Here is an 8607-nt window from a genome sequence, read left to right on the forward strand (position 1 = left end):
GGGAGCGCATCTTCCCATGTCGCTTGAGGAAGCTGTTCGTTTGAGGCTATTCGTGTGATGCCGTGGATAGCAGCCAGCAACACGAGTTCATGAACGACCCTTCAGCAAGCTGGTGAGGAAACCAGCTGCTAAGGAAACTGATTAGTGGTGTTGGGAGCAAAATTCGTGTTTTATACGCAATGTTAACATCCCAGTCAGTGTTCTTCAGACTTCCAGAGCGATCGCATGACAAGTCGTGCTATAAATGAATGGGCTTTTTGCCAATGAATGCACCAATACCTCAATGCATACATTCCCTATGCTTTGAGGTGAGAAATGTTTCATCCAACACTTCCTGCCGTGTTGCTGTGATGCCTGGTTGTGTCATCAAAGCGCAACATAGCTGCCCACCCACGCATTTCAGTCGCGCCCGGTTTGCAGTTTATTTCACGCCTCGGTACGTCATGCCCACAGTACTACTTTGCAGAGACGCACGCTACGTAATCAGAACATCGAGCGTAGTACGGCAGAGAAATTCGTCGACGCGCCGCGGGTCAGCCGTCCTGGTGTGGAAGATCACGCCAGCGGCTTAGAGACGCGCGGCGGGCCAGTGTGACGTCGAGTGCGGGACTGGTGGGCTGCGGGGTCGTGGCCACCGACCCGAGGCGCGCGTTACTGGCCGCTGTCGACGACGATCCGAGGCGCGCGTTACTAGCCGCTGTCGACGACGATCCGAGGCGCGCGTTACTGGCCGCCGTCGACGACGATCCGAGGCGCGCGTTACTGGCCGCTGTCGACGACGATCCGAGGCGCGCGTTACTGGCCGCCGTCGACGACGATCCGAGGCGCGCGTTACGGGCCGCTGTCGACGACGACCCGAAGCGCGCATTACTAGCCGTTGTCGATGAGAGCGGCTGTTACGTTTGACGCCCGAGCAGCTTCACCGGAGGCGACCACGGCGTTCTGGGGTTGGCCGTGGCCACGTCTCGTCGCTGACCGGCCGACCAGCGTGTGTACCTGACCCAAATTAGGCCGGGCCGCTGGTGCTGACTCACTGCGCCGGGCCGACGGGGCGCGTAGCCATCCGTATCAGACTTCGCGTGCACCTGAAACCGGTCCGTGCTACCTGGAAAATGCTAACGAGCGGGCGAAGCTACAGCCGGGTTTAATTGATGGATAGCAGTCGCCTCCATGCAACCCAGCGCCCGCTATTTGGTCGGATTCCGCGAAAATGAAGCAAGCCATTGTGTGCGACTAATTGTAAATAACGCCACTACAAGGTGATATGCCACTGTACTCGCTTAACCCAAGCCAGGCTCTGGCCTTCAGTGAGCAGCGCGTGTTAAATTCTTTGCCGACAGGTTAAATCACCGTAAATCACGCTTTCGGTGAGCCGGTGACAACGGACGAAAGGTTTCAAATACGGCGCACATTCCGACTTTTTGTGGCACCCGCGGAGACACGGAGCCTCCCTGCACGTCCGCCAGCGATGCAATCGCCACCAGGCTCACCACAAATGGTGCGAACTCTAGGCGTGGCGGATTGGTGCTATGCAATGAGCCGTTCAAGTCCATGGTAAAGTCGCCAAATCCGGTTGATCCTACCACTGCCAGATGCAGTGCATGCATGTGTGTAACGCGATTGACGACTGGAACAGCTTCAAGTTTAGCCGGTGAAACTAGCCTGCGGCCAAAGTTTGACCTCGTCAGCTGCGGGCAGGTCATCTGGACTCTGACAACTTCCTCAGTTGCGTGGAGCCGCCCCTGTGCTACCCTGCGAACAGATACACATGCATCAATGAAAGTACGCTGTCCCAATCGGACGCCTTAGCCTGGCTCGTCCCGGCAGTTAGTCTCGACTACCGGCAGCGCTCTCGCCCGACTCGTCCCGGCCTAAGTAGAGGAATTACTGTCCGTAATCGTGCCGCCACTTTCTCGCCATTTGCATGCCGCCGGGCGGCCTCCGCCGGGCGTCACCGGCCGATCGCACCCCCGCCCAATCATACCCCCCACCGATCGAACACGGTCAGGGGCAGACAGAACGCGGCCAAAGACGGACTGAACATGGTCAGGGGCAGACAGAACACGGCCAAGGACGGACTGAACACGATCAGGGGCAGACCGAACGCGGCGAAGGATGGACTGAACACGATCAGGGGCAGGCCGAACACGGCCAAAAACGGAATGAACACGATCAAGGACAGCCTGAACACGGCCAAGGACGGACTGAACACGGTCAGCGGCAGACAGAACGCGGCCAAGAACGGGATGAACACGGCCAGGGGCAGACGGAACATGGCCAAGGACGGAATGAATACGATCAGGGGCTGACCGAACACGGCCAAAGATGGACTGAACACGGTCAGGGTCAGACCGAACACGGCCTAGAATGGACTGAACAATGTCAGGGAACACTGTCAGGGCTTAGACAGAAGACGGCCAAGGACGTACTGAACACAGTCAGGGACGGAGCGAACACGGCAGGACTAACCAAACACGGCCAGGGGCGCACAAGGCACAGCTGGAGACGGAAAGAACGACAAAGCGGGGGCAAGAACAGACCGAACACAGTCAGGAACGACGGAACACAGTGAGGTATGGATGGAACCACCGAACACTATCGGGGACGGAGCGAAAGACCAACATATGGCCAGGGCTGGACCGACGGAAAGCAGTCAGGGATTGAAAAACCACCGAACACGGCCATGGCCAGAACAAGCTCAGCCAAGACAAGCCAGAACGGAGTCGATCGTGACAGCATTATTCAGACGACTCACCAGTCAGACCCGGACCGCAAGCTGGACTGGACCTGGCAATGAAAACAAAGGTAGCGGAAGCAGCCACCCGAGAACAAGCGGACAGGTGGACAGATTGACGTATGGAGCTACAGGCGCATCAACCGTGAAGTCCACCATTCTCCGCTGCTTGCTCCGGGGTTCACGTACGCGTGAGGGATAAATACTGGACGTGTTCGGACTGGCACCGACGTAGGATGTGCGCAGGAAGATCGAGCGCTAATCAGATGGTAGCGTCCCTACATTGTGCCGTCCTACAGGGCTGAGCGATCACGAGACAGTAATCACGTCATTCCGTTAGCTCATCAGAATGTGTCGCGCTTGCTCCTAGCTGCACTGGTCATTACAGCGATGCTGTAAAGCGACCTGTCATTGGAAAACGTGGGCCAATGCCTACCTCAGCCCAGCAGCCGGCAGCGTTAAGTAACACTCCATGCCAGTGTCAGATGTGCTGCGCCGCTGGGTTCTCCGTTATCAGCTCGGTACCGCCGCCGCACTGCTGAGCTCTCCGTTGTTACCTCGGTACCTCCGCCACACCACTGAGTTGTCCGTTGTTAGCTCGGTACCTCCGCCGCACCGCTGAGTTCTCCGTTGTTACCTCGGTACCTCCGCCGAACCGCTGAGTTCTCCGTTGTTACCTCGGTACCTCCGCCGCACCGCTGAGTTGTCCGTTGTTAGCTCGGTACCTCCGCCGCACCGCTGAGTTCTCCGTTGTTACCTCGGTACCTCCGCCGCACCGCTGAGTTCTCCGTTGTTACCTCGGTACCTCCGCCGCACCGCTGAGTTCTCCGTTGTTACCTCGGTACCTCCGCCGCACCGCTGAGTTCTCCGTTGTTACCTCGGTACCTCCGCCGCACCGCTGAGTTCTCTGTTGTTACCTCGGTACCTCCGCCGCACCGCTGAGTTGTCCGTTGTTAGCTCGGTACCTCCGCCGCACCGCTGAGTTATCCGTTGTTAACTCGGCAGATTTGCTGCGGGCAAATTATGGTCAGGTGATTCTAAGCAGGTAGCGGCAGGGTACGGTGACATGCCTGCGGCTTCTATGCGCGAACAGTATGGGTATTGTTCCATGATCATGTCAGAGGAGTATGCAGAGGATTTGGACCACCCGCGAGGCTAGCGAAGTCACGTCTTTGGTGGCCGTTATCTTTTTTGTTTTCATTTAATTATATTTACTGTGCCCCAAGAGAGTTGCAGCAACTTCAACTTTTTGCTTCTCCGCCAATCCGATAGGTATGAATAAAAGTGATGGCGTTGAGCTGTACATTTCGATGCGGAACATATTTGTCATTATGCATGATCCCGGCATTAATCTCAGATTTGAACCAGGCGATCGGAAACACTGTGCGTGTATGGCAAGTATTCGTTTAAATGGGAGGGATTCATGGTGACACGTCATTTAAGTGGAATTATCTTACCGAAATAGCATGTATGTGTTAACGGGCTGATTGTGACCCCGCCTATCGTGAGTCGTTGTGGTTTTCAAAACAGACCTACAATGGTTTTATTAAGGAGTGCTCAAAGCCATTGAACTCGAAGTGAGCGCACTTACCTTTCGGCGAAATGCTGCCAGTAAAGTGGTGGGGTGAGGTTGACTACGCATCACAACCCGCCGTTGTTGAGTACCTTATGTTGCACAAAGCCCCGATTTAATTGTGGCAACTTGCGCAGATGCTATTCTATTATATTTCGTACGTTGCACTTCGCCACCACCGATGAAGTTGACAGGTGACGGAGTCAAAAGCAAATAACATAGTCAGGCATTAAAGGGCGGGGCGGGGGGGGGGGGGGGGTAGGCTACAGATCAGCGAACTGGACGCGCGCCGAAATTGGCTCAAAAACGCCGATCCACTCTCGGTTTTAGAGTTAATAGGGGTCTGATCAGGTGCCTGAGGTCCAGAGTTACATTACTGGGCTCAGGCAACTTGCCGCTAACACGTGTTGGGCTTGCCTCTAACTATGGGACGTACCCCGCGACACCCCTCCTGTACCGCCCATACCGCAGACCGCCGTAAAGACTAAAACACAAGTTCTGCACCTGCTTATTACGGCTTCACAGCCACCTTCTGAATGTCGCCCGCTACACTGCGCTACCTGCTGTCTTCAAATCCCCAAACGCCTGCGCTGACCCTGCCTTTGAACTTCCGCAACCCGCACGACCGCGCCCGGCCCGGCCAAGGCATGCGGCAGTAGTCATCCCCTGGCGGACACCGGCAGCTTTTTACCTGTCGTCGCCCATCAGAGCTGGCTGTTTGGCTCGGCGCGGTTCGGCGGCGCTGCTGACGGCACGACGGGGACGTTGTCGCGCGCCGCGCGGCTCGCCGAGGCGTGCGCGCCGCCGAACCGCGAGGGCTTGTTTGCCTGCTCTGCGGCGGTGAAGCTCTCGCGCCGTAGTCGCATGTGTCACTGCCGACTGTTGGGGTGTGACTGCGCGACGGGCGACGGCGAGAGATCCTCACTTACCTCACCTGACCTCGCATGACCTCTCTGACCCTGGCTGATCCGGGCTGGCCCCGGCCGACCTCAGCCAGCCCGTCCGACCCTGACGCCGGTAGATCCAGGTCAATCACGCCTGACCCCCGCTGCCCCCGGCTGACCCCAAGCTTCCCGCGATGCCCCAGGGCGTCGGTTCGTCGCCGCCGCCGGCGTCCCCCGCCACCTCTTCGCCGTCGGCGGCCGAGGACGGAGCGGCGGCGCCCTCGGCCGGAAATCCGCCGGAAGTCGATCTCTGGCGGGACCGCCAGCTGACCGCCAGCAGGCTGGCCGAGAAGCTGTTCTCGAACATGCAGGTAAACGGCGGCCGCGCCCGCCACCGTCGCCGGCGGCCGAGCGCGTCCGATGCGACCGAGGTCAAGGACTCGGCCTGGTGTGGCACGGACCGATTCCACGCCGGCGGTACCAGCAGCTGGTGTTATCTTTTCACAAGGCGCAGTCTAAAAACCTGGACTGAGATAGATCAAATGCGGCTTAATCCACGTTCTTCAACTTTAAATCTCGTCTAAATACATTCGAAGGTGATGATTCCTGTTGTGTGTTGTGGGCTATGCATACAGCAAAGCTGGCGTGGTACACGTTTTGTTACGCACTTGGATGGTCCCAAGTGTAAACCAATAGGGAGGGCGTGGATGACTTACGTCCCGTTCTGTTCACATAAAAGGTTCACATAAACCTTACGATGAATGTGGTGCATGAAAATAATCGGATAATCACTGAACGAATTCGATTATTTATTTCCCGTAATGCGCAGTTAATGACAGACCTGCTCTCGCTACTTGTTTGCCAGAAGCCATTACACATACTCTAATGCATTAAAAGTGTATGATCGCGAATTCCCCCGCCGCGTGTTATCTGAAATGTCCGGTAACCTTGTGATGAATGCTGCTAATGCTGCAGCGGTCTATGTAATACGTTTGAAGTCAGAGACGAACGTCTGCAAGGGACACTAAAATGCCAGTCCACCACAGACGACTTAACGAGCACCGGTCTTACGATAGAGCAGAATTATTCATTTGCGGTGCAAGGACCTAAGCCACAAGATGCATGTCAACACCGTGCCATTTAAAAGGAGCCGTTGTTACCGAGAAGAAGCCGATTTATGCACAAAGGAGTGGCGGGCATCTGTTTCAAGTCAATGATACATTTGTACATTGACTTCTCGTCGGCGGCCTGCAAGGCACACGCAAGCTATCATAACCGGTCATTGGCAACTGCAGGTCACCGCGATTTCTTCATGTAACCCCGGGAATTATCTATTCCGGGGCAGACGCCTGCGAGCACGCACTGTGCCCGTCCGATTCGGAGGCGCTTCACCGTCCGGTGTTCTTTCCCACGGCTTCGGCCGATCTGGAGCGCTGTCGAGCTCCTCGCCAGCAGCGGGCCAGCGGTAATCTGGCCGGCGTCGCTGGACGAAGGCGGTCCATTGTTCGGCCCGCAATGCCGGCCCTGTGATCCCGTCACATCCAGCTGTCCCGATGAACTTTTATCGGGGAAGAATGCCGGCTTAGCGCCTGGACAAGGAGAGACGGGGGCGGCCGGCCCGCCGTCCGTCCTGTCGCCTGCAAACTCTGCACATGACCAGGTAGCCGAGCGAGGCCGGACGGCATCGCCCGCGGAGAACAGGTGTCGTCGCATACCGATGGGCAAACTGAGGCGCAACTGGCTCGGCGGCGGAACGAACGACGTCGTCCTGGGTTCTGGACAGACTCAGCTTAGGTCTTAGTAAGTTGTAGCGGGTGCAACTGTGGTGAGTTACACGTTGATGAGGCCTTGCTCGCCTGCAGTTTAGTTTTATATGTTGGACCAGATTGTCTTTCACAGACCAGCGAGATGGGAGCTCAAATTAACCAGCGTGCCGTTGTATGGCTTTGCGGGAAAGGTTGTTCGTCTGAGCGTGGTAATAATATAGATTCAAGGCATTTTAATTATAAGGATAATTGGAGCATGCGTTTCAGTATTCATACAGATCCCACAACATTCTGAGTCTTATTGTGATTGAAACATGGACTACAGCATTCATGCAGGTCCCACAAACATCTTACTAAAAGCTATGCAGATTTTGGCAACGAAGCAGTCGATATTGACCTAACTGAGGCCACTGCTTTAAAATAGATGACATGATCACAAATTCCCTTTTTGGCCTCCGTTCATCATCATATTTGCTGGTAGCTGAGTGCCTCGGCAGTTAGAAGCCTTTCTTTTAGTTGCATAAAGAAGCGAGATATCTATATTAAACCTGCCGTACTCCTGGTGTTCAGGAGTACAGCGAGGCTAAGCCGGCCAAGACTGAGTTAGGCCTTAGTTCCTGACATTTTGACATTTCTGGTACTGGTGATGATGCATTTGCGTAGGCTATGACAACAAATGACTCATGATACCGTCCTATAACTAGTTTGTCATTCACAATGATGTAGTTATACGGCACACAATGCCTGGCTTTATATATCGGTATGCGAGTATAGGAGCCTTGCGAAAGCAGTGCGCAAACATAGCCCATCTTGAAAGAAAGAAAGAGGGAAAAAGAAAGAAAAAAAGGAAGATGACTAAAACGTGCACTTTGTTGCTGAAGACCAAATGGCTACTAATTTGATAGGGGACTAGTGTGTAATACAACAGGAAAGATACAGATTGAATGGATGCCATGAACTAAAAGCAACACATTTCTGCTCATTTCTGAAGCTTCTTCGCACACAAGCTCTTAGACGTGGTTTGTGACTTTTGACACAGATTTACTACACCAGTGTTTGTTTTTGAGAAAACAGATGCTAATTAGGCATCAAGAAAAATACTCGTCCTTTCAAGCCTCAACCAGCTCCGCCATTCCTTCACTTTCCTGTAACGCTGATGACATCGCACTCTTTCGCAATCTTTGTCCCTCCGTCAGGTACCCAAAACCCATCCGAAAACAACTCCGGGCGTGCGCAGGCAGCGCGCACTTCCGTTTGATTCACGCGTCTCGGCACATAAATATTTGGCGTTTGATCTCACCGCAACACTGGTGCGGCGTTTCCGTCCCGGGCCGGCGCCTGCACCCTGACCGTCGCCAGTGGTTCCACCTGGTGGGCAGGATGACCAGGGCAGACATAACGACCCTGCAGGCCAACGGAAAAATACCCAGCGGCCATTGTTTGCCGGGAGCGCCTCGGCTGCAAGCGGCGTTGTCAGGGACGCTACATCGCTTTCAAAATGGTCGCCGCTCACCGCTGCAGAGCCGCGGTCAGGGGCCTCTGATGGAACGTTTCGTTCATGCCATTCAAAATTTCGCACATCCCGCCGAAGTAGTTTCAACGTAGAGACTGGTGTTGTATGTGGTTCTCGCCACATTAAGGCGGTCCCTA

The sequence above is a fragment of the Pollicipes pollicipes genome, unplaced genomic scaffold (genome assembly GCF_011947565.3).
Source record: "Pollicipes pollicipes isolate AB1234 unplaced genomic scaffold, Ppol_2.1 Scaffold_4740;HRSCAF=5597_pilon_pilon_pilon, whole genome shotgun sequence".
Lineage (NCBI taxonomy): Eukaryota > Metazoa > Arthropoda > Thecostraca > Pollicipedomorpha > Pollicipedidae > Pollicipes > Pollicipes pollicipes.